This window comes from Heterocephalus glaber, unplaced genomic scaffold (genome assembly GCF_053883595.1).
Source record: "Heterocephalus glaber isolate CG9 unplaced genomic scaffold, H.glaber_assembly_v1.0 deba00001497, whole genome shotgun sequence".
NCBI lineage: Eukaryota > Metazoa > Chordata > Mammalia > Rodentia > Bathyergidae > Heterocephalus > Heterocephalus glaber.
Genome location: NW_028258320.1, coordinates 6,686,109 through 6,712,530, shown reverse-complemented (window position 1 = coordinate 6,712,530; position 26,422 = coordinate 6,686,109). Strand labels below are relative to the sequence as shown.

The following is a 26,422-nucleotide window of genomic DNA, read 5'->3' as shown; positions in this document are numbered from 1 at the left end:
TCATTGATTGATATTGGGTTGTTTAGAATTTTTAGGTCTTCCTCGTTCAACTTTGGTAATTCATACGTATCTAGGAATCTGTCCATTTCTTCTGTGTTCTCCATCTTATTGGCGTATAGGTTCTGGAAGTAGGTATTGATGATCCTCTGGATTTCTGCTGGGTCTGTTGTAATTTCATCCTTTTCATTCCTAATTCCATAGATTTGGGCCTTCTCTTTCCTTTTTCTGATAAGGTTGTCTAAGGGTTTGTACATTTTGTTTATTCTTTCGAAGAAGCAGCTCTTGGCTTCATTGATTTTTTGGCACCTGGTCTTTTTTAAATGTCCCAATGACAGGATATGAGGAGAACTGCTAATAGAATATGGACTGCTACAGCCACACTGGGAAAAATCCAGCAGTATTTCAAGAAAATTAAGCCTGACTTTCCCCAACCTCAAATAATAATGTTCACCATTTGAAAATGTTCATGTGATGCTGCTTTGGTGTCAAGAGTCAAGAGATCCCCAAATGTCTCTCCCCAGAGGAATGGGTGAGTACACTGAGGTGAACACATGTTGTGGTACTGTGCAGGTAACTATCAAAACTGTGGGGTACAGCTAATTATAGAGACACTCAGGCTTTCTACCTCACATGAGAAACTAAAACAAAATGGATAAGTTGGCCATCCAACTTCAAAAGTTAACAAAAGAATATAGTAAATCCAAAGAAGTTTTTAAAAATGAAATCATAAAACTTAAGGTAAAAATAGAGTAAGAAATTCTTCCCTTCAGTTTATTGAGGAGAAAAAGAGAACACCAAAGCCAGATATAACAGCACATAGGGGACAATCTCATGCCTAAACATAGATACACAGACTGAACAAAAGTTGGCAAATAAATATTTTACTAGAAATAAACTTTAAAAACATAATGTATCCTGGATCAAGTTAGAAGATATCAATTATATAATTATATTAACAAAGTAAAGCAAAAAATCCTCATGGCCATCTCACTGCTTTTTTGTTTTGGTATTGGGGATCGAACTCAGGACCTTATACTTTCAAGGCAGGCAGCGGAATGACTGAGCTAAGTCCCCAGCCCCTCACTGCTTTTTAAAGCAATGAATTCCTTAAAAATCATTAGGTAAAAGTTTAAAAATCCACAATGGGAAAACAAAAGTTCTCTGCACACTAAGCATAGAATTCTTGACTCTGATAAAGAATATCTATGAAGACCTTGTAATAAATGTCATACTTAAATCCCAGAAGCCCTTCCTCTGTGATCAGAAAAATATGGCGATATAACTCTCGCTACTCCTATCCAATGCTATTCCAGCACCTCTACAAGACAGGAGAGACATGGAATGTCAGGGTTGGAAAGAAACAAAATTATCACCTTTTGCAGACCATTTGGTTTTCCATATATAATCCAACATTATCTAGAGCTATTATCCACGCAACAGATTTTAAAGTAATACATAAGTTATGTAATACATAAGTCAATTCCCTTTCTATACCAGCAAAAATCACCAAGCAGTATAATAAAAAATGCCATTTACAGTACAAATAATAAACATCCAGAAATAAATCTCCAAGTCCTCTACCAATAAAGTCACAAACATGTATAAAGAGACACAAAGACCACCTAATTAAGAGTACATGTACTTGGACAGGAAGCTTGCATGTTCTAAAGAAATCGGTATTTTCCCAAGTTGATGTACAAAGTCAATGCAATTCTCATTAGATGTGTATAAATGGTGGTGGTTGGGGTGGATACAACTGAGCAAGCTGATTCTAAAATTTATAAGGAAGAACAAAGGGTCAAAATTATTTGAACAAGGTAAAATGACTTGTCCTACAAAATATCAAAACTTGAATAAAACTATAAAAATCAGGATAGTGTGGTACTGGTACAAGAAGAGACAGAGACCAGCACAAAAGAACAACAAACCCAGGACAAAATGAGCCTCACAGGGCAGACTGACCAATGTAACCAAGACAGTCTGTTATCTATGTAGGACACAGATAAAATCAGGTTCTCACTTCACACCCTACATTAAAAACAAAACACAACACAACTTCCAGCATATTAATTTGTAAGCCGGCATGGCAGCACATGTCTGCAATCACAGTACTCTAAGAAGCTGAGGCAAGAGTACCATAAGTTCATGCCTACCCTGGGCAACGCAGGGAGACCTGGTCTCAAAATAAAAAAGCACTGGGATGTTGCTCAGTGTGAAGGCTCTGGGTTCAATTCCCAGGACCACAAAAAAAGAAAAAGAACACCTTCTAAAAGGCAAAAGTTTACATCTTTTAGAAGTCAATGGGGGAAGATTTATGATGTGAGTAGCCAAAGAATTCTTTAGCAAGACAGGTAAGTGAAAAGTGTAAAGGACAATACTTGCCAACCTGACCACATCAAAACTGTTACCATAAACAGTTATGCAACAGCAAGAAAACAGCACACTATATGCTCATAAAACCACATGAATATTTCTCAAAACACAGCATTAAACAGAAAATACAATACAGAGCTAAAATTATAGCATTTCTTCATTTATGCAAGTTACAAACACATATACACAAAACATGACACATTTTACAAGGATAAAAATTTAGGCATGTTCACCCAACACACTAAAGTAAGAATATGTGAGTCAGAGAGAAGGGGAAATGGAATAAAACAGAATGGGCAAAGAGCTTGCTTAGGGTGAAGACACTACCCTGGGAACTGGGGAACTCAATTACCTCCACCCTGCTCTGGAAGTCCAGCAGGAAAACAAAACAAAGCTGCCAATGTTATCTCAACCATGAATCCTTGAACTCGGGATTTAAGGCTGTTTCGTTCTTGTTCTTGGTATCCACGATGACCTCATAAACCCATGATGAAGTGAACATTTTCTTTTTATTCAACTTTTATTTTTACTAGTACATGTTTGCAGTACATAATGATTACATTCCTTGTGGGGATTTGGTTCATATTCAAAACACATCTCAATTCTTTCTTCATCTCCTTCTCCCTTCCCTCCCTCCCACCTCCCTGCAACTCTCAGTTCCCTTACCACGTGAAAAAGTTCTCCCTATTTGCTATTATCTTCTATTTTGCTCTTACACTGTATTTTGGGTTCCTCACATAAGAAAAACCATATGATATTTAAACTTGGGAGTCTTATTTATTTCACGTAACATTATGTTCTCAAGGCACTAAAGTGAACATTTCTTAAATAAGCACCACTTGACAGGTAGCAGGTGTTTTAGGTTGAGTGTCCTAGAAGGAAATCCAAGGATTCTGTGAGCCACTATCTTACTGGAGTTCAGGAGAGGATAGGACAAGGAAAGATCTGAGCCAAGGAGTGGGGTCAGTGAAGCCTAGTCTCTGGCCCACAGGGAGCACCAGTGTTCGAGTAACCACTTCCAGGCATGGAGACTAGCTTTGGCGCTACAGGTCACTTAGGGGTGACTTAGGCAAGCTCCCAGGCATTTTCAGTGAGATGGCTCTGAGTGGAGGGAGGAGGGGCCTCGGAAGCTGAATAGCACTCCTCTGGCTCCCCAGAGTGCACATCCCTCCCTGTCTTCCCATCTCAAAGTTCCCAAAGACTCATCCCATTATAGCATCAGCTCAAAGTCTGGCATCTCATTATCTAGGGGAGGCTGGGTGCAAAAGAGGCTCCTTGAGTGTAGTTCCTTGAAGGAACTCCTTGAATACCATTCCTTTTGATTGTAAAATCTCTAAACTAGACAAATCATCTTTCCCACGCCCAAGATACAGTGCTAGGACTTAGGATGTTCAAAAGGGGAATGGAAGGTTCAAAGTAGTGGCTGGCCCATAGCAATTCTGAAATCCAGTGGGTAGGCGCTGAAGTTCCCTGACTAGGACTCAGTCCTAAATCTGCCAGCGGTAGAGTAATTCACCATGGCTCTCCACTCTACCTCCTGGGGCTTTAGATTTCATCCCCTCATTCATCCTTTTTTCTTACCCAGTTTCCTGTCAGTATAATTTTGGAGGTCAAAAGCCTCGATTTTGCACTGTCTCTGCCCCTTTCAGTCCAAGTTGGTGGTATTTTTGTGACTACAATTATCTGTAAAATTTTGTGGTTTTCCTATGAATAGGATTGAGCCTTTTCTCCATTAGACAAAAACCACACACACAGATCTCTCTGAGATAAGGCCATCCCTGTCTTGGGCTTCTCCTACAGTTAGTGAGCTTTCCTTTAGGCTTCTTAGAAACCCAGTTTCGTTGAAAGATGTGGAACACATCCCTAAACACTTTAGCACTTTTTATCTTCCTGAAAGGTTCTCTAAGACACCCTGTAGATCTAAGACATTACTGAATGATTTCATAGTTATACTCTCAGCTCTTATTTTTGGACCCTGTTCTTTTGGCAGTGCCCTGGATTTGCCTTTGACTCTTAGTTCAAGATATTAATTTTACCATCACTTGGTATCTGGAAAATGTGGGGAGGCTTCTAAATCAGCTTACTCTGGTTTTTAATAATTCTTCCTGTAGTTTATTTCTCTCTTATTGTATTTTACTATAAGCATCAAGAACCAGGTTTTAAAAAAAACCCTTTAACATCTTGGCTGAAGTATCACACAGTTCATTAGGTGAATTTTCTGCTTCCATATAAACTTTCTGCCAGAATATATCCAGGATCCCCCTTTATCAGTTTCCAATAGCATGGTCCTTATTTCCCTGTGGGCACCACCATCAGACTGTTCAAGGCACTTCAGTTTTCAGCAAGTCTCTCAATGCCCTTCTTGCTTCTTCTGCATCCCCCGCCCTGATCCCAAAGCTACTCACACATTAATAGGCATGTTATGGCAACCCCCTTCTTGCAGATACCGACAATCTGTATTAGTTATTAGTTGTTCCATACTAAATTACACCCTAACATTTACCATCAGTTTCTGTGGTTTGGGTATTCAGAAGCAGTTTAGCTGAGACATGGGCTCAGGCCCTCTCATGCAGTTATAGTCAGGATGTTGGCAGACACTGAAGTCATTAGAAGCTTGACTGGGACTAGACAATGGCTCACAAAGGGGTTGGTTACGGGCTCAATTCCTCACCGTGTCCCCTCCATCTGTTGTCATGGAATGAGGCCAACCTTCTCCAGAGCAAGAGATACAAGACAGTCTAACTATGTTCTGATAGGGATTACTCTGATTGCTCTGCAAACAACCGTCTACAGGAGGGCCAGGGATATAGCTCAGTGGCACCGTGCCTGCCTGCCAAGTGCAAGGTCCTGAGTTTGATCCCCAGTCCAAAAAAACAAAGTCTACAGGAGGCCAAGAATAGAAACAGGAAACTTACTAAGATGCTAATAAGATAGTGCACACATTGGTCAACTTTCTCACCACGGGAACAAAATACCTCACATTGTCAACTTAAAGGAGGGGTTTGTCTCATGGTTCCAGAGGTTTCGGTCCCTGGTCAGCTGGCTCCAAGGCAACAACATCAGGTCAGACAGACATGACCGAGAATAGCTGCACACTTCATGGTGGCCAGGAAGCAGGGCACAGGGGAGAGAGTGAGCCAGAGACAAACCTTCACAGGCACATTTCCCCGGAAGCCTACCTCCTCCGAATGGGCCCCACCTCCTAACAGTATATGCATCTAGGAACATCTCCCAACAACCATAGTCCCACCATGATCCAAACACTTCTCAGCAGTCTCAGTCCAGTCAAAGGAACAATTTTAACTAGCACAATGCAAGGTAGAGAGAGGGTGGTGGTGTGGACCAGAGGAAGCTGTGAAGTTGGTGAGAACTGTTCAGATCCTGGTTACATGCTGCTATTTTGCAGACCTGATAAGATTGGCTGATAGACTTCACAGGGAGCTGGAAGGGCCAAGAAGAGCAACATGGTCTTGATGTGAGCAAACTAGAGGAACAAACTAACCATTAACTGAGATGGCCACCCTCAGTATAATTTAGGAACCTTTATTATTCATATTTTATAAGTGAAGAAAGTGAGATTTTGCTGCAAGTTTCCCAGATAGTATGTGATGTAACAGGCTCTCGACTACTGTACACTCTTGTCTACTGAGCCAGAAACATTACTACATGGAATCACTTGTCAACACTCTCTGCCTGTAAGCCACTGGCAGATGCCTGGGTCCCTTCCAGATGGCCAGCTCAGTGGCAGGGGTATGGAGGGGAGATTCATCACTACACTTAACATGCGTGGGCCCACAGGGCTCACTGCCTATGCCACTGACACCGTGGGACTCCAGCCAGGGTCTGGTGCTAGATGTGAGGCATGCTAATATGGGAGCTTCCAAACATGTACCCAGCACACCAGGGAGGAGGCAAAGGTCAGGGAAAATCTGTCCCCCACATGCCACCCGGCTGCCTGCTTTCCAGCTGGCAAATGTTAGCACCATTTTAGAAATTCACCACCAGGGCCAGCTCTGTAGTGCAAACCTGCTACTGGCTTTGCATAGAGGATGCCAAGTGCAGGAGTCTGAAACATTAAGCCAGGGCCCCAGGACAGTTATTGCTGTAGCCATCCACATCTGCACCTGCCAGGATGGGCAGAGTTCAGCATTTTCTAGTCTGGATCCCTTTACAAGCAATTAGGATTTTTTTTCTTTTCTAATTCAATTTCCACCCTCACCTCCTAAGCTACCTTCCAGTTCTTCAGAAGGAAGAGAAAAATTCAGAGTGGCTGCCCTAGGGAGGAAACAGTGTTTCCAGGTTGGTCCTCAGTACTCTGTCCTGCTTGAGAATCCCTTTACCTGTTGAGGAAGTAAAAACTTTTTCCTTTTTTTGTTGTTCTTCTTTTCCTCTGTAGGATCTGTAGTAGAGATGTAATGGCCATCTTACAAATATTTGAGGCTAAGCTCCTCCCCCCCAAAACCCAGTGAATTTGCTTCATCTTGTATTAAAGAACAAAGAAGAACCTCTAAGCATGGAAAGCCAAGAACATTTCAGTGGCTTCACAAGAGGCCCAACCAGGTAGTTTCCTTGAGGTGGACCTGGAGGTTGGGGAATTGGAGTCTCTTGCTGATCCCAGGGGAGGTCCTGGGTGTCACCACTTTTTAATTTTAAATGGAGAACACAAAGACCCAAAGGGAGAGTGTAAGTGGGAGGCACAGATCTGGGGGATACTGTAACACACAACTCCTGAGGAAAAACGTCCAGCCTTACTCAAAATGGGAAAAATGCAAATTGAAACAAGGCATCTATCAAATCAATGAGGATGTTCTGAAATGATAAACCCAGCATTGATGAGGACGTTGTAAGGAAGGCAGCAGTTCCCATGACAGGTGGAAGAATGAACTGTTATGAAATCTGGATAGGCAATTTGTATCAAAATCCTTTAAAACGGGCCCACCTCTTTAGCCAACAATTCTTAAACTGTTTTCTAAAAAGAAATACTGGTGGCTCTGCACATGGCTTTGGCTTGCAGTAGTTTGCTTATTTGAGAAAAAAGTTGGAAATGATATAAAGTTGATTGACTCATCAAAACTGGATGGACATTTAAACTGTTACAGGAGACTCTATTATGATACAGGAACACCGGCGTCTTACACTGGTAAATAAGAAAGCAAGGTATGATAAAGGGAGATAAGTGAGAAAACCACATATAAAACCAGTAACTGCATGACTACAGGACTAAGCTCAAACTCAACAGTCAGAGAACCTGGCAAGCTCCCAAGGCCTCAGGTCTTCCTCCCTGTGAAGTGGGGATAAAAAGCCCTTCTTCGTGGCACTGCTAAGAGTTAAATGTGAAGCCCACAGCACAGAACTGCTGCCTGGAGAGCACTCTCTACCAAAGCAGGGGTTCAGTCTCTACCAAAATGGAAGGAGCGCCATCCCTCGGGGATGGGCTTATACATTACTTTTTTCTCAGTTGTCGTCTTTGCAATTTTTCTGTTTTCTGTATGTTATACAGGAAATGTGTTATTTCTGCAAAAAGAAAATCAAGAAACTCTTAAACTTCAGGGCCAGAGCTGCAGTAGGAGGGGAATTTCCCCAATGCCCAGGAGAACTGGCCAGAGGGTGGTCAGCGATCAGAAGGGTGCCCCCAGCAGGCCTCAGGCCCTCCCTCTGCCTGGCCCAAGTGGGACCCTGGGGCTGTTCTGACACCACAGTGCCACCCTGCTCTCAGTCAGGAAGTGCGGGAGCTCTCCCTCAGGGTCTATCTCCACAGAGGCGGAGAAGGTTAAGCACCCACGGTGCTAGTTCCCCACTGCGCTAAGACCATGTTCCTTTTCCCTGTGGGCTCACCAGCATGGATACCACTCTCATGGCTCCCTCTCGCCAAACTCCCCTCTCCTGTGCCCAGCTCAGGCCACACCTCCTTTAAGAAGTTTCCACAAGCTGCCTTGGACGCAGTCTCCTTGTGCCCTGAACCCTTCCCATGCCCCTGAGCTCACAGTTCACAATCCCACACGTACCTTGGGGCACTCTCCAACTCCTCAGTTCTTAGCCCAATACACCTGTATTACATGTATGTGTATCACATGTGTGCCCCCACATGTCACCTGGGCTCTCTGAGCCTCTGTTTCTCCTCTGTAAAGTGGGAGAAATTACACTGCCTTTGCAGGATGTTGTAGGGGCTAGAAACAAAACACATAAGGCAGGTACCACTCAGAAGCCACCACTCAAAAAGGTGGTAGCTGTGATCACCAAAAGCCAAACATCCCTTTTCTCTTAGAATTCACTGTTCTTGTCTACAGAAGAGGGAGGTCAGCATGAGAAAAGCATTGAGTCTTTGGCACACCAATCTCCAGGACCTCTGAGAACGTGTCTGCTTCCCGCCCACTTCTCAGCTGACAGCAAGAGCAAGAAAGGGTTTCCTGCCATGCTGGACCATCTAACCGCTTTACGCAGGCTTCTGCTCCTCTTCTGAAGTGTGTTTCACATCCAGTGCCACACACCGTGAATCTGACTAAACCTTTCGAGGACTTTCCAGGTTTGAAAAATGCTCAAAGACAGAATTTCCAACATTGGGTGAGTCAGCTGGGGAAGTGGCACTGGCAGGGACCACTTGCATTTCAGGCATAAGAAGGGTCTAGCACATCTCCCTGCAGGCCTCATGCAGGCGGCCATGGGATGCGAACAACCATCTAAGCCAGAGTGAAAGCAGCCAAACAGCCATTTCAGGGGAAGACAAACAATGGGTCACTTCCAAGGCCAGGGCCTGAGTGCCAGAAGGAATAGAGGCTTGAGTTAAGCGTCTTTTAAAGGTCACTTAGAGCCCCAACAATTTCCCGAGCTGGGCATCGCCTTATCTAAAGTTCTCCAGTGTTCTTCTGCAGGGCTCTACTCCATCTTTTTGTAGAAACACAGGGGCAGGGCCATGCCTGCCTCACAAGTGCAAGGTCCTGAGTTCGATTTCCAGTACCAGAAGAAAACAAAAGACCACAGGGGCAGGGCTAGCCAGCTCATTTTTGCTCACTTTCACACGTTGCTGAAAAAGATCAACAACCTGAATGAAAAATGGCCAAAGAATATGAACAGCAAATCTACAGAAAACGAATATAAATGTCCCCTAAACATATTAAAAAAAATGGCCGATCTCACTCAAAAGAAGAGAAATCCTTTCAAAACTCCACTAAATACTACTTCTCACCTGTCAGGGTGGCAAACATCCAAACGTTTGAAGACACACCCTGCAATATGCCCATTTTTTAAGCCACTGACCCACAGCTTCAAATCTGTCTCTTCTGTGGGGAATGCTGCAAACCACACACACACACACACACACACACACACACGAGCGCGCACCCTAAGTAAGAGGGAACAGGAAATGTGAACACTGTGGAAGGGGAGCTGAGACACAGAGCTGGGCAGGGTGTGACCAGGACCCAGGACCTGCGCCCTACCCACCATGAAGCCAAGACATTAAGAGCTGCTGGTGAGGCCGCAGAGTTGTGGCAAATAAAGCAAGGCGCACTTCCCCCCCCCCGGGGGGGGGTTCAGAGCACCTCAGCCCAGCTGGGGGCTCGTTCCCTAGGTGACACCAAAGAGGGCCCTGTGGCATTCAGAAATGAACCTAATATGAATGTGAAGTCACCATGGCTCCCACCCCACTTCCTCTTCCCTCTGCCCCAGGCCCTGGAAAATCATGAGGAACCTGGGGCTGACCTGGATGGCAATTCTTCTGGGTTTATTTCCTGTGAACTCACTGAAAAGAAATAACTGATAGGAACTCTCCATCACAGGTTGTTTTTAAGTCACTGTGAAGACAAGCAGCTTTGCCCTTGAGAGTACAAACAGTAACCGGGAGCAGGCTGCTGGTAAGAGGCTTTGGTCCCAAGAAGACTGCAGTACAATGAGCACACCCCTTGGTTACAGGCTAATGAGAGTCCCAAAGGCTTAAAAGCTATTTGCTGCCCCCAGTGGATTCCACACTACCCTCTCCACAAACCCCTCCCCCTTAAGCCCCTGGCCTAATCATTGCCACTCCCCTGCCTGGAGCCTCCTCTTTGAGCTCTCACCCGACTACTAAGCAGCACTTTCTCTAAACAGGCTTTTGCACTTGCCCAGGGCTGCGTTAAATCAGAGATGGTTTCTACATGCTGCAGCCAACACAAGCATCTGGGGCTCCCGATCTTGATTTTCTTAGAAAATTTAAAGCATCTTGTCCACGTGGAGGAAACCCTTCCTGTAAGGAAAGATGGCGGGGAGTTAAGTGCTTTCTGGAGTGAGGAAGTATGAACAGGTCGTGCTGAGGAAGGAGACTGAGGTCTCCAGAGAGCCAGCTCATGCACCTTCTCTGAGTCCTGTGTTCAAGGAACAATGTTCCCAAGTGCCCCAGAAAAGGCTTTTATGGGGATGGGGGAGGTACAGGCAGGCAGATGCAGAGACAGAGACAGAGATAGACAGACACTGGTGATTGAACCTTGGGGCACTCTACCGCTGAGCTATAGCCCCAGTTATTTGATTTATATGAAGACAGGGTCCCACTAAGATTTCCAGGCTGGCCTCTAACTTGTGATCCCCTCCTGCCTTAACCTTGTGAGTCTCTAGGATTATAAGCACGTCACCATACTCAGCCAGAAAAAGGCTGTGGCAACACCAATTTATTCCAGCCTCCTCAAGCCTGAGCAATCAGAAGTGCTTTCTGCAGAGACTACTGGAGGTCAGTTCACTAAGCTAAGAAGATTCGTGTTGCTGGTTTCCCTCTTTCCAAGCAGGAAGCCTCCTGGCTCCTGCTCCTTTGGGGAAACCACAGTGAGGCTGGGAAAGGCTGCTTGAAGCCAATCCACATCCTAGCCTTCGCTATCCAGCATCCAGAGCAGGGCTCATCTGCAGTGGAGTGGAGAGAACAGAGGGAAGCAGGAGTCCTCTCCAGAGGAGTTTGTGCCCTTCCCCCACAGCAGGACCCCCAAGGGAAATGGCTACCTGGTTTCCTGGGTGACTCAAAGTGAGAGCAGGGGGACCACAGTCTCAGCTGGCCCAGAACTACCTGCAGGGCTTCCCAGGACGCCAGACTTTCAGAGCTTTAACTGGGAAGAGCTGGGCACCCTGGGCAGGGGCAGATCCCACCACCTATGGGGAGCACAGTGCCCCTGCCACCGATTCCTCTATAGCAAGCTTCAGGTACACATTAATGGCCCTTGCTCCTCTTCTAAACCAGCTGTCTGCTTAGCTCCACCTCTTCAGCAAGCTGTCCTCTTCTCCCCTGCCCCCACCCTTAGGCCAAATGAGAGACTACAGCTTAGCAGCCATCAGGATGACCAAGATATCTGCTTCTCCTCCAAGCCCTAAACCTGGAACATGGATTTTTGTGTCAAAGAGCCACCCAGCAGCACCCTCCTGCACCCCTGAGGAGGAGGGGGAGCCCCATATAATTATCGGGGTGGTTGCAGCCCTCCAGCCTTCAAGGGCCCTGCCTCACAAACAGGAGGAATTCCTGAGCAGCTCTGCCCTCTGCCTCAGGTAACTGACAGGGCTGGAAAGACCGTCAGCACCCAGAGCAGAAATCACTTCAGTGCGTGCTGCTTGTTTTCCGGGGCACTGAGCAGTCTGCAGATATGAAAGAATTTGCCAGGTATCCCTAGCTCTGCTCTAAGGAAACTGCCCATCCAGCAACCCCTCCAGATGCAAACTGCCAGAACTGGCCCTCAACCAAGGCCAGGTGAGGGAGATCTGGCTCTGCACCTTCCACACTCAACTGGGCCAATGTCTGTGACTGTCCTGGGAGGAAGTCTTTTAAAACAGATCCTTGCAAATGAGGCTGCATCTGCCCCAAAAGCCCTGCAAGGTGGGACTACCCTGTGTAGCTGGGGTCACCTACTCTTCAGATCTAGACCTCCACGTGGCAGGTCCAGTGTCTCCAAAATGTCTGGGGATTCTCAGAGATGCATGCATCTTCTAGCTGCCTCCTTCATTTGGTGACCCTTCCTATGGGGCCTTCCCAGCATAGACCTGGAAGCTTTCCCAACCTGAGTACAATTAAGGCACAGAAGGGGGATGCAAAGACTTTTCTTTTGAGATTTGGGGGGTACCTCATTCACGCATGCATTTCATGCCAAGCAGCAGAGAAAATAAAAAGTAAGCCCTGGAGTTCACCTGCTAGAGATGTCTGCATGATCCAGGCCGGAAGCAAGGGTGCCTGGAGGCCCGAGAGAACTGTCAATCCTGAGCTCCAGGCCTGAACATCTTCCCAGAGCCCATGCACAGACCACCTGGCCAAGACCACTTGGCCTGGTCCAGGGTGAAGGGCTTGTGCAGAGCAAGGCAGCAATGAGATTCAGAGCCGAGAGAGGCAGGAGTGAGCAGCCAGGCAGGAAAGGAAGGTTTCAGCCATAAAACAGAGCTACCAAATCCCGGGTTCCAGGAGCAGTGTGGGAGCAATGTGGGAATCTTTACAATGTGGTTTCTGATCCACATAACCAGCCTGGGGCAGGGGGTCTTCCTCCCAGTTCATGGGTAAGAGGTAAGGAAATTCAGGGCCTCAGTGTGCTCGGAGCCTCACAGCTAGTAAGTAACCACTCAGAGTTCAAATTTCACATGCCCGTCTCCACCCTGTTGCTGTTCCTCTCTTCCACACAGCCTACGACACAGAGGTACAGAGCCCTGGGCTCCAGGCTGGGTCCTCGGTCCTGGTGCAGGCAAGGTACCACATCATGCCTGGGTTGCGGGCTCTCAGCTGGGACAAGTGTCACGGTTGGCTGCGCTGGTCCTGGGAGAACATTCTGCTGCTGGGGTTGGTGAACTGTCTCCACCTGGTCTTACCTAGACTTCAGCAGAGAAGGGCCCTATCCTGTGGGACTCGGTTCAGGGGGCTTCTCCTAGAAGAGGCCTCCATGGACTCTCAACATGAAGAAGCCCCAGGCTCTCTCTCCATTCCTCACCCTGCTCTACTTTCCTCAGAGCACTCACCTGAAATGCTCTTACTCATTTATTCATCCATAACTGCCTTCCTCCTCGCCTGGAAAAGACCACCATGTGTGTCCTCTTCCCCTTGGATTCCCAGCGCCCGTGTCAGCCAGGGCTCAAGCAGAGCGGGCGCTCACCACACACCTGGCGCGCCCGTGAACTGGGGTGGTGGAGTCTGACCACTCGCCCTCTTGCCCACTCCACCTTTCCTCTCCGTGGCCACCACCTCGGAGCCACTTTGCTGTACAACTGCTGTAGGAGAAATGACATCTTGGCCAGATGTCTTCTGACAGCTTAGGTCAGATTTCACTATCCCCAACCTGGTGGAGGGGCTCTAACCTGGCTGAGCAGGCCCTGAGCCACCCCCCTCGGTGAGGGCCTGCACCCCAACTCTGCCAGGAACTGCACTCAGCTCACCCACCACCTCTCAGGCATCAGGGAAGCAACAACAGTTCTGCCTTACACAAACATCACAGCCAGGTTCCCAAAAGCCAGACCTTTGTCATGAGACACAGGCCTGCAGGGCCCAGAGCTGGACCCATTGCTTGGAGGCCACAGGACAAGGGGCAGGGAAAAGGCTCTCGGCTACCTGTGCACCATGCACCGATCACCCGGCTCACTACACTCACTCCTTTACCACAGGATTGAATGTTCCCTTTAACAACCTTGCAGGAGGGCCAGATGATCAATAAAACATGGAATCAGATGTATGCTGGGCTTCTCAGATGAGAGGGACCATGGTCAGCCAGATTCACGGCCATATTGCTTGCCCGTGCAAGTCAAATCGCTTTGTCTTAGAGACTTTTATGTGGGTGTGAGGTTTAGGGTTTACAGAAATAAACACAGCTCATCTCATAGCCCTATTATAGGATTTTCTCTATAGAAGCACAGCCTCTGTACAGGCCTAGAATGTTTTGACAGCTCAGGGAGATGCTCAGGAAAACCTGTGGCTAGAGCATGCCCATGAGATGCTAATCACACAGCTCCCCACACCCTCACCAGGAGGCCTGAACCACCACCCTGCCCTCGGGACCAGCTGCATGAAGCTCATTTATGAACTGACCTTGTCCTCCTGCTCTGATGCTGGAAAATGAGATGATTAATTCATTTCCATCACCACACTGCCCATAAGTCACGCCCGAAGGGGCTTTTTTTTCTTTTGGAGTTTCCAATGACAAAGATTTCATTATCCTGAGCAATAATTTTTAACCAGTGCAATGCAAGCTTTCACCCTACCTGGATTAGGCCCATATGTGAGAAGGCACTGCAGGGAGCTGCGGTGGGGGAGGGGGGTGGTTTCTTACCTCTCCCCCACCCCTGCCCTTTTTCTCTGGGTGGGGGCTAACTTTCCTCCTTCTCGGCCAGCCTCCTTCTGAGCCAACCCATCAAATCTCATGGTCTCTGTGTGCCCCCACTGTGAGGAACCCTTCCTCCCAAGAGAGCCACCAGGCCCAGGCATTCCACTCATTCTGCCTGCCCCTCCCTCCCTGCACCAAACCCTCTTCCCCTGAACATCAGAGCCAAAGGGCACAGAATCATCAGCATTATCATCAAATGGGAGCCAAAGGGTTTTCCTTTTAAGCAGCAAAGCAGTTTCAAGACCACTACTAGACAGATGATAACCATCTGTCTAAAAGGTTGGCTCACCTCCTCCAGGCCACATCTTCTGCCCTGTCAGTTTTCACACTGAGGCCTTATTTCTCCAGACCAGAAGGCTAAAGTTACAGGAAACAGTCAGAACCTAAAGAGAGCTCTGGAGACCCTCAACAGCAGCTAACCAGCCTGAGTCCTCTGCTCGTTGCCCTCATGGAAAAGGACAGTTTTCTCTGGGGATTTCCGTCAGGCCTGACTTAGCCTGGGAAGACCAGGAGCCCTGCTGAGAAGGACTTACCCTGGAGCAAGACTTGGGTGCCTCTGGCATCCCACTGCCCAACCCAGACCAGGTCCCAACCTCATGTGGCTCCCACCCTCACCTGCCACTCTGAATTTCCTGTAAGTGATGCTGCTGCCACTAGGCCAGGCACAGGCTTGGTTCAGACAACTTGTGGCAGGCCTAAAGGGAAATCTTGGTGTCAGATTTGAGAAAGCATACCTCCATTTAAATAGCAACTACTATTTAATGAATACCAACCAAGCACAAAAGACAGTCATGTAGTAAGTATTTTACTTCTTCATAGATCAGATTGCACAGCAGATACTGCATTTTTTGAGCTATGAAAATGGTGGCTTCCTATGACTGACCTATACCCAAGCATGGGAGACCAAACACCAAGGAAAAGGCCTTGTCGTTCACTTCCAGGAGCCCAGGAGGCTGTAGCAGAGAGCCGAAGTGGTGCTGTGCGTGGAGGAGTAGCAACCCCAGAGGCTTCAAGACAACCTGGAAGGGGGAGCAGTGAGTCCTCCCAGAGGAACGAGTGTGACACAGGAAGCTGGTGGGGCCACCTACTGAACCTGGAAGCCCAAGCTGAAGATCTGGACTTCATAGCAGTCACCAGTCAGTCACAAGAGAGGCATCTGGAGGATGTCTGCTTCCTCACGTTCTTAGCTACCATTGCTACATATTGACATCTGCCTCAAAATACAGTAAAGTGTATGTGGGGCAAGCACAGAGAAGGAAACCACAGCTCAGAGATGTGTGCCTGCTGGGGAGCCTCCAGGTCACCCCTGGCCCAGAACAGCCCTGTGCCACCCCCCACTCCAGCCCCACTACAAGGCAAACCCCAAATCACTGTGTCACAGCCTCCCACCCACCTCGTGTCCTAAATGTGGACTTGCAGGTGACCAGCTGCAGACAGATGATGATACAAGTACATGCCAAGGTGCTGGGCGATTTGTAGGAAGTGGCAGTATTTTTTAAATTACAAGACTTTTCCTTAGAGGTAAAATTTATGTAATGTAAACCATTTTAAAGTACATAATTTAGGAAAAAAAGTACATAATTTAGTATATTTATGCAATAGTATATTTAATTTAGTATATTTACACAATTGTGTACACAGATACACAATTTTATACATCTGCTACCTCTACCCAGGTCCAGAATAGTTTTAGTCACCCATAAAGGAAACCCCGCATTCACTAAGTCACTCAATTCTCTACCTTCTAGCCCCTCCCAGTCGCCTATTTGCTACTGCTATGGATTTACCTGTCTGGATGTTTCATATAAACAAAATCACACAACAAGCACCTGGCTTCCTTTGCTTAGCATGTTTGGACATTTATCCACGCTATAGTATATACTGAAATTCTATTCCTTTTCTTTTTGTACCAGGGATTGAACTCGGGACCTTGTGCTTATGAGACAGGTGGCAGAACCACTGAGCTAAATCCCCAGCCCTCTATTCCTTTTTATAGTGGGATAATATTTTATTGTATGTATTTAGCAAATTTTGTTTATCCATTCATCTGCTGATGGAATTTGTTTCCACTTTTAACTACTGCAAACAGCACTACTATAAATAAATAGCACTTCTATATGCATGTACTACACAACTATTTGAGTCTCTGCCTTCAATTCTTTGGGGCATATAACCAGGAGTACAAATGCTAGGTCATATAGAATTCTATATATACTTTTTGAGTAACAGCCAATTTTTTTGCATGGAGCTGCCTCCTTTTACATACCTAAAAGTGGTGGGAGATTTATCTGATGGTTTTGTGTGATGTGGATCAGGTGGGAGAGGCCAAACTGGGGCTCCTACCTGGCATTCCCATGGTACCCTAGTTCTCCCCCAGCCCAGGGCCCAGCACAAGTGGTCAGAGGCGGCCCTCAAGAGTCTAGGTGAGAAGGAAGGGGATGCGGGGAGGGAGACAAAGAACAGAGAGGAGGTCACGATCCTGCTCTGGGTCATAGTCCTAAGACACAAGAGCCAATCACCAAGACTACAAGGGCTTCCTCACTTAGGTTCCTGCTATTGACAGCAGGCTGGCGGCTGGATGCCTCTCCAGATCCCCTTACCGGATATGGGGCTGCAACCTGAAATGAGGAAAACGAAGGAATGAGGGAATGTGCTGTAAATCACTTATTGGCAGCCTGCTGCCTCCCAGCCACACCCAATTGGTGTGAGATGCTGCAGCGGCTCAGAATTTCCACGCTGGCCTGCACCAGGGTTTCCCCTGGGCACTAATATCCTGACCGGAGAACTGAAACCATGTGCGGAGAACACCGCAGGGGCCTGACTCATCCTGTCCTGCAGCCAAGGGCATCACCTCTGAGTCTCTCCTGGCATCGGGCCCGCCAGTCCCAGGCCTGGAGAAAACCTTCTTCCCTTCATGCCTGCATTTTCCTGTTTTCAAAATGACAATGAATTCAGGCTCCCTAGCACATTCCAGATGCATCTTTGATTCATGGAACTTTCCCACAGTCCTGGCTTTCCTCACCTGGTCCCAGTGAGAAAACTGAGAAACAAAGAAAAAAAGCGACCAGTTCTGGGAAGCCCTCTGGACAGGGTGTCTAAGGTCATGACAGCAGCCAGGTTCCCAAGGCCAGGCATCCTGCCAGCCCTGGGCTGGGCCAGGTGGAAACAGGAATGGGGCTGCGCAGGAATGCCTAGGTACCCAGCACAACAGGAATTCCTTTAAATGTGCAGTATGAATATATCCCTCTCAAAACAAACCCAGATAGAAACCAAACATAAAAAAGCAAAAGGATGTGTCTGCCTGCTTTCTGAAAGAATCCTTCAGGACGTCTTTGATCGCTGTTCTGAACAGAACTGTCTCCACCTCTTTCTGCAGCTGTGTGTGCCATGTGAAGCAGCAATTAATGTAAATAAGCCCTGCTTCACCCGAGGAGATTCTCTCAGTTCCTGCTGTTTGCTAAGCCACCAAGGCCAACCCTGCTTAGGACACTGGGAACAGAAAGAGGAAGAGCGTGAGAGCAGGGTTGAAAAATCCCACAGTTCACAGAAGAGTCAGGCTAACATGGAGAGACAGAGGCGATAAGAGCCTTGTGTATCCCCAGGGAGTCCTTCTCACTTCTGGGAAACCTCAGTTTCCTCCTCTCCATAGCAAGGACATCAGACCAATGATCTCTGAGTCTCTCCAGCTACAATATTCTAGGCTTTGGGTGTTCACGATACTCAAGACAGGCCAGTCCTACCCTAAGCCATATACAAGTCCCCCTCCTACTCTGAGGAGCGATGATGTTGATGAACCCCACGCGGAGACTGCTCGGTTCCTCATTTCATCTCTCTTCTTTGATTCCAGGGTCCATGCAAATAGCTCCCTTTTAAGTGCAGGAGAAACATCATCCACCATCTGAATAGCATTTTGGATGGTGTCCAAAAGATTGTTATAATGAAGTAAAAGATTAACATCTTCACCTATGACACCTGTTTACCGGATATATGAGTTACCACAGCTTTGCTGTGAGGTGACATGTTCCCACTGGGCTGGGGAAGCTGGCTATCTTTCCTCACTGGGCAGCAGGTCAGCCTGTGATTCTTCAGACTTACTTCAGACTTACTTCAAACTAGTATCCCCAAACTCAAACTTCCTAATCAGATTCCTTTCATTACTACCCCCTAGTATAGTGCTGGGCACACAGAAGGCGCTTAATAAATGTGTATAGACTTATTTCCAAGAGGAAAAAACAACCAGCATTCAGTTACCTGTGTTTGCCAAACAAATCACCCACAACTCGGTGGATTAAAACGATTATTTCTTGTGAATCTGTGGGTTGATGGGGCTCACCTGGGTGGTTCGGCTGGGCTATCATTGAGCAACTGGATTCATGCAGGAACATGGCCAAGGCTGGACAATACCTGAAATGGTCTCTCATCCTCAGGGTCTTTCTTCCATGGCTCCACATTATTGAGTGGCCTAAGCCTGGACTTCCTTATAAGGATGGTGGTTGGGTTCCGAGAAGGACTGTTTTGAGAAAGCAGGCCCAAGGTGCAACACTTATTAAAACTCTGATTGGCTCATGCTTGTGAATGTCCCATTGGTCAAAGCCACATGTCCACATGGCCAGCCCATCAATGTGGGAAGGGACACATAAAAGTGTGAACTCTGGGAGATGTGGCACACTGAACACCACCAATGCAGTAATCTACTACAGCTGGTGAATCCCTCCTCTCCCCATGGGAAGCCATGACACCCTGGGCCACCCTCCTCTCTCCCCAGAGCTAGGAGACAGGAAGGTTTCTCAGCAGAGAGCCATCTCCCAGAGGCCAGGGAGTCAAGTCAGCCACTCTTGAGGTGAGGAGAACTTTCCTCGAGTCACCTCATGGTAAGGCCCAAAAGTAACAAAAAGCATGCCTGATGTCTTCTCAGATCCTTGGGGTGTGGATGGGACTTCCACTTGCACTCACCCACTCACTGAAAACAGTGTCTGCATGCTGCTGTTATGAAACATTCCTGGACAGAAGCGATCCTTTGTTAACGAGGTAGGAGAGGAACCTATGAATTCTGCCTTGCAATCTCCTCAGCCATGGAAACACCTCTCCCTCTCAGAGAAGCAAACGTGTCCTGCGGTGATGAACAGCATGGTCCCTGACAGCAGATGGCTTGGGTTCACATCCAAGCTCTGCTCCACACCAGCTCTACAGACTTGGGCACCTGCCCAACCTTCCCTCACTGAATTTTCATCAGGATCCCCTGTTCACACCCACCAGTGGTACAGGCATGACAGTCCCGTCAGGCAACACAGGAGAGTCCTGCTGGGTGGCACCTACAAGATGCCCAAAGTGACAGTCGTGCATGAACAGCCCTGTCCTGAACATGTGAAGTCACAGTCCATGTGAAGCACTCAAATACAGCCACTCATGAAATAAGCACCAGGCAAACACTTGCTATCATTCATGATGAATCCATAAAAAACTTTTTTCAAACTACAAAAACTAAAAGTAGCAAAAACCAAACTGATCTTGCAAATCTGAAAAAAGGAATAAACTAAAAAGGGGGGCTCACTCCCACAATCTCATCCTATAAAGAGTATCCTATTAACCACTTGACATGTGTTTTTCTATAAAATACATATACATTATCTCTTCTTTACCAAAAATTCTCAATCTACTCTTTACTGTTTGTAGCCTGCCAATTTAAACTTGATATAGCAAAAATACTGGCCATTTGTATTACTCTCCAATTTGCTTTTTCTGTCTGCATGTATTTTGCTGTATAAAACATCCCTTACTACAGGACATTACAGAATTTGTGATTTCTCATAAATGTAAGCAGAACTGTGATGAATATACTCATCCACATCCGTTATATTCTCAACAAATTCCTAGAAAAAGAAATTCTGGGCTCACAGGGAATGCCTAGCTTTAGGGCTGACTGATTCCGGTATCGCTGGACTGGCCTGGAGAGGCATGTACCTGGGAGGCACAGTAGGAAGGAACGCATACGTGTGCTCCATGTCCGGTCAGCCATGGGACTGCCTTCTCACCAGGGACTTAACAGTGCCAGCCTCCAAGGCCAGAGACATCCTGTTGTGGTGCAGCCTCCCCTCCTACACCCTCTCTGCACACAAGATCTCATTATGCCTCCCAGATCCACACACCTGCTCTGATGACTGTATCTCTGCCTGACAGTCCCACAAGGTCCTCTCAGCTCCTCCTAATTCAGCCTCCTTGTCCGCTTCCCATAACCTGTCTGGGAAAGTGGCCCCAGGCTTTCAAGTCTGGCTCTACATCTGCTAGCCATCACACAGCCTGGCTGTGGACAAAAGACACAGCCTTCTTGAGCTGCAAACTGGGACTGTAATGTGGCCATCTCAGGAATGGAGGATTCTGTGAGGTGACGGAGGTCCTGGGGCTTAGAGTTAATGCTCAGTAATGGTAATAAGAGCAATTTTGAGTGTGATGTTTATTCTTCACCCAGCGCTCCAACTGAGAAACTCACAGCCAACTTCTTTCCTCATCCCAAGCTCTCTGCTCTTCCACATACCCAGGCAGTGAGCCACATAAATGGCCCCTGAACTATTCCTGCTGCCCTGTTCCTTGCATGCACACATCAGCCAATGGTCTCCTAGTTCCCTCCTCACCCGGAGCCAGCACACAGCAAATGCCTGGAAAACCACGTGAGCAAACAGTACATTGGGTCCCAACACCGAGGAGCTGTGCGACGACAGCAAATCACCTCCTCTCTCCAGACCCTGCTTCCTCACCTGGAAAAGCCTTTCTAAGGCCATCCCAGCTGGAACCGCCGTGATCCACCCCCCACCCCCAGGGAACCCAGGAGCCTGGCTGCATAACTCAGGCAGGCTGATTTGAGTGGGAGAGGAATGAGATAACACCTACTAGATGACCTCTTTTTATCTCCTAAACCATCAAACTCTCCCTGAGATTTCTGGACTACCGTCCCTTGGCTGGCTCAGAAATTTATTAGTTCTACCAATATTTTCTTTGTAGTTCTATAAAGCAAGCTCAAACTCAGTGAGCACTGCCTATGCAAAGACCTTAAACCACATGTTTATTTTCCTGAGCTATAAAAAGTTTATAGGGAACTGGACTGCTTGTCCAGCATCATGCTCAGAATTGCTACTACATACCCCAGGAAGACAGAGGGCTCTGTGTCAGCCTAGAGAAGGGGGGGTGGAGAGGAAGTAGGTGGGAGATAGCTGTCCAGCCCTCCAGAAAAGGGCACAGGGCATGGGACAGGATAACACAGTTGCAAATCCAGAGAAGGGGAGACAGATGGAGGAGACTGAAGCCTAACTACTCCATGCAGCAAAGCCATGTGGTCAGAATGCTGAAAGACATGGTTCTGCGCTTCAGGTCTCTCTCTTGTCAAAGCATCTTTGAGGACACTGAGTCAGCAGAAGCACTGGGACTGGCCCTGGCTGAAGCCCCCCGCCCTCTTCTAATATAATCCCTCCTAGAATATGGAGTTCTAGAGGCCAGAACAAAGTACCCAAGAGAGACACCTTTGTTCTGATGCCCTCAGGTTGCCCACTGATCCCAGCCCATCCATTTTACTCATCTCCAACTACCCCAATACTTCACAAGAATGAGGCCAGGATGTCATTCAGAACATGGATCCCCTGACAGGTTTATCCACCAGCATGACATTTCTGGAATCCCTGATTTAGACGAGTCTCTGAGACTAGAGTACTTCCTCTTAGAACACAGGTTCTGGTTTTCCAGCTGAGGCCAAGACCTTCAAGGGCACATCTTGGTTGGCTACTGAGCCCAGCATGTACCCCTGGCCAAGGCACCGTAAAGCTGGCTATGTCTGGGTCCTTGATTCCCCAGCCCACTTCCTACTGTGCACCATCCAGGACCTCCAGGGGGTCACATCACAAGAGGAAGGGAGTAAAAAGAGGTGTGTGAAGACCCTTGGTCTCCAGCACTAGGTGAGGGTGAGTGCTAGATGGAGGTCACTCAGTTACATCCAAGGTCTCTTCAACCCTGAAGTCCTATGACTCTTTAGTCAAAAGAAGAAAACATAAATAAATAAAGGACCCATTTGCTCCGAGAAGTGATTCCCAGCCTTCACAAGTATAACACCTAATCTCTACTGCAAACATTTCATAATGCTCTTTCACTATCCTGAAAATGAAAAATAATCCACACTCATGCTTTAGAGGATGAACACGAACCTCATAAGCCTTTGGAAGTTAAATCGGACAATACTGACAAAGGGCATCTCACACCCCAAAGCACAAAGCGAGAGCTCCCTCGTTTTATTCTGTGGTAATACCAATCGCCTGAGTTCCCTGAGCCCACCTGAGGCACAGACACCTGAATGGGCCCTCACCGTCTCCGGCCCCAAGAAAGTGGCGGCCTAGGCCGAAGCCCCATGCGAGATGAGGCTGGGTGGGTTCTCCACCTACAGACCCCAAAGGGACACCCACCCAGGGCTCCCTTCCTGGGGAATCACGGGAAATTGCGCAGGAACAGGAAACACAGGGCCTCCCACGCCTGCGAGCAACTGCAAGGAGCCTCTGGGGTCCCTGCATGGGGGTGACTGGCTTCCCCCCACTCACCTGCCGTAGCATCACAACCTCATGCCAGGGTGGAGCCTCAAGGATAGCATCGTACTTCGGCTGGATCCTGCGGCCCCCACCTGCTGAGAGACACCACGCAGGGCTTTAGGAGAGGGCATAAGCACCTGGGAGCATCTGCGCATGCCCACACACCCTTGTTACCCTCACGCACACCCCTCCCACCTGTGCGCGCCTGAGCGCCTGCCTCATAGTACTTGCCACGTGCGTCCTTATGTGCTCCGCCCACGTACGCCCCACTCCTGAGCGTGCCCCACAACCTTCCGCCTGCCTGTGTACGGCCCACCTGGGTGCGTCGTGGTGTTCACCTGCGGGTGTTCTCGGGGCCTCGGCGTGCTCCGTTCCTGCTCAGCTGAGAGCGCCTGGCTCAACTCCCGTTGGGGCCCCGCTTCCCTGCGGCACCCATGGAAGAACCGAGATGCTGGGCTGGGAGAGAACACAGCTGACCACTTGCGGAGTTCGGAGTTAAAACCAGTTTTTCTCCTGGGAGAATTTCTTTCAGCCGCTGCATGTGGCCTTCACCCTCTGCAGTGTTCAGAGCCGGGCGGCTGTTACTCAGCACACCTCAGATTTCAGGGGCTGTATCATCCCTTACAGAGAGGGGCGCTGTGAGTTCCCAAAGCTCTAGAGTCCTGGCCAAATAACCAGCCACGTGCACAGAATCATGCATTTGACGTTTCATGTTTTATCTTAAAAACTTTTAAAGGTTGCTTCATAACACATCCGCGTTTCTCGTCCTATAAAAATGTTTGAAAGGTGTAACACTTGAGCAAAGGTGGCTCTCAGGGCGCCTTTCTATAACCAGGCACAGACTCTGTCTCCAGGCAGCCTACGGCCAGGGGCTCTGGAGCCTTCTGTGTCCAGACCCTGTCCAGGGGCGCCCAGGGACCTCCACCCCAAAATAACATTTTAAATGGATGAAGTAAAACACACAAGAACATAGAGAAATACAGCTGTATCAAACTATAACACTTTTCTTAAACTTAGTTTCGGATATATTACAGGCTTTTTAAAGATAGCTTTTTAAAAAACCAGCTCACCTATTTTTACTGGTATGTTTTCACTACATGATAATTACCCATTCCCATTTCTCCAAGTCTTGACCCAGGTGCTCCTAGAGTCACTTCCAGGCTCACATGGTACCTTCTCTTGCTGCAGAAGAGGGGAAGAAGGTCCCTCATATTAGGAGAGGGACTCTAGGTACCATGGCGCTGAAAGAGAAGTGCCTGAGACCAGCGAGCACCTTTCAAACCCCCCGAAGTCAGGCGCTCAGCCCTCTCAGTCACATCTTGCAGCATTCTGACTATCAAGAAGGATCTATATGCAAATTTCAGAACCTGCCTGTTGGTTCTCTTTGCAAAGAGTTAGAATGGTGGCATGGGAGGAAATCCAGAGAGACAGGCTAATGGGTGTAGAAGACTGCTAATGGGACCTTCAGGTCCCCAGGCTGTCAGCCCTGTCTCCCTTAAGCACAAATTTGGAGTTCCAATTCAGCGAGGTGGAGTTGTGTCTCATTTGTTGATTTGAGGGAAGAAAAAAAACCAAATCACTTTTCTTTTGGAGGCTTTGTATTTTAAGAAAATCAATATTTTAACCATTCATGTATTCAGTGAAGGTGAGGGTTTGTTTTCATGCACTAGGTTGAGGGGAAGTTAGGAACAATTTTCATCATATGCTAGAAATTATTTCTTTGCATTTGGCTCCATACAGCATGCATTTGGAAATAAGAATGACACCGCTTGTGAACAGGAGTGTATTTTTTTTTACAACTTCTGTTACTGTTTAATTTTTCAACAACTTTTTTTCTCCTGAAGATGAAATATCTACTTTTTAAAAGAAAACCAGGGGCTGGGGATTTAGCTCAGTGGTTCTGGCGCCTGCCACACAAGCACAAGGTCCCGAGTTTGATCCCTGGTACCAAAAAAAAAGAAGAAGAAAAAGAAAAGAAAAGCTGAAAATTATAATCAGAATGCACCTGGGATGTCTGACTTTAAAGTTTAGGGGTCAAAACATAGCCCCCCAGTGTTGTCTCAAGGGCACTGCACATGGACCCAGTATATTGAGTGTATCAACCTGTCTCTCCCTTTAGGTCCCCTCCCCTGTATGTCCAGGAAATCTCAGATGTCAATCTTGCTGTTCTCAACAGAATCTAGATATGTTAAGAATTACAGAGTCCCTCCACATATGGCTACTGACTAGACTCGAAGCACCTAGTCACTTGTGAGTCTTGAGCTCTGGTTATTGTCACTCAACTGGCTTTATTTCAGATTTACTGCACCCTCACATCCCGGGACTATAACCTGGGATTTGGCTCTATCCTGACTAATGTTGCCGTGAAATCTCAGGGAAGAGAGGTTGGGATCTTGTTTTAGTTTCTCCCAGAAGGCTCTTGAACTCCTTATGTAAATTTGCTCACATCTATCCAGTAAGTTTCAAGTTAATTATACACAAACTGCCAAAGAAAATCAGCTGCTACTACTGGCCTATCACCTACTACTGGCCTACTGCTGCAAAACAAGCCACCCCATAACACACTGGCTTCGTGCAAGAACCACATATTTGCTCATGATTCTACAGTCTGGAGGCTGGACTGAGGAGGAATGAACAAAAGTCTTACTCAAATGCTTGGCCCTTCGGCTGCTGTGGCTGGAACAACATAGAGCAGTGACACCTGTGTCCCTAACGGAGAAGCCTGTCTCATATGGGCCTGTGCAAGAGTTCCAAAATGGCTGGAGCTTCCAGACCTCCCAGGGTCTCAGAGGTTCCAGAAGATCACTTCCCACAAAGTCAGCCCAGACTGCAGGGGAGAATAGAATCTCAGTGCCTGCAAGTATAGGAAGAATTGTCACTGGCTGTGGTTGCAGACCAGTCTTACCCTGGCCAATGCACCACAGATGACAACTGCATCCTACCCTGGTGGGTTTCATGACACTGGAAAGGGGGGCAAGGGCCTGAGCCCATGTGCGTCTGTGTGTGTGTGTGTGTGTGTGTGTGTGTGTGTGTGTGTAAGATGCAGGACAGTAGTGGGGCAAGCTGGGGTGAAGTGGGGGCAGAGTGGCTCCAAAACACCGGGCCTGCAGAGCCCTTCCCCACAAGCCAAGCTAAGCCAAGCTAAAACTGAAAGCAAACAAAAAAAAACTCCTCAGAGGCTGCAGAAATCTT

The 26,422-nt window shown here is 47.6% G+C and overlaps 1 long non-coding RNA gene across 1 annotated transcript in view; it reads right to left on the bottom strand.

The window, feature by feature from the left end:
- The window catches only part of LOC110349595 (uncharacterized), a 115,728-nt gene extending 91,587 nt beyond the window's left edge, over window positions 1-24,141 (bottom strand). Inside the window, exon 1 of the long non-coding RNA XR_002395645.2 lies at window positions 23,243-24,141. This is a non-coding gene — a long non-coding RNA (uncharacterized LOC110349595). The remainder of the gene's footprint in view (window positions 1-23,242) is intronic.
- Window positions 24,142-26,422: the final 2,281 nt, after the last annotated feature.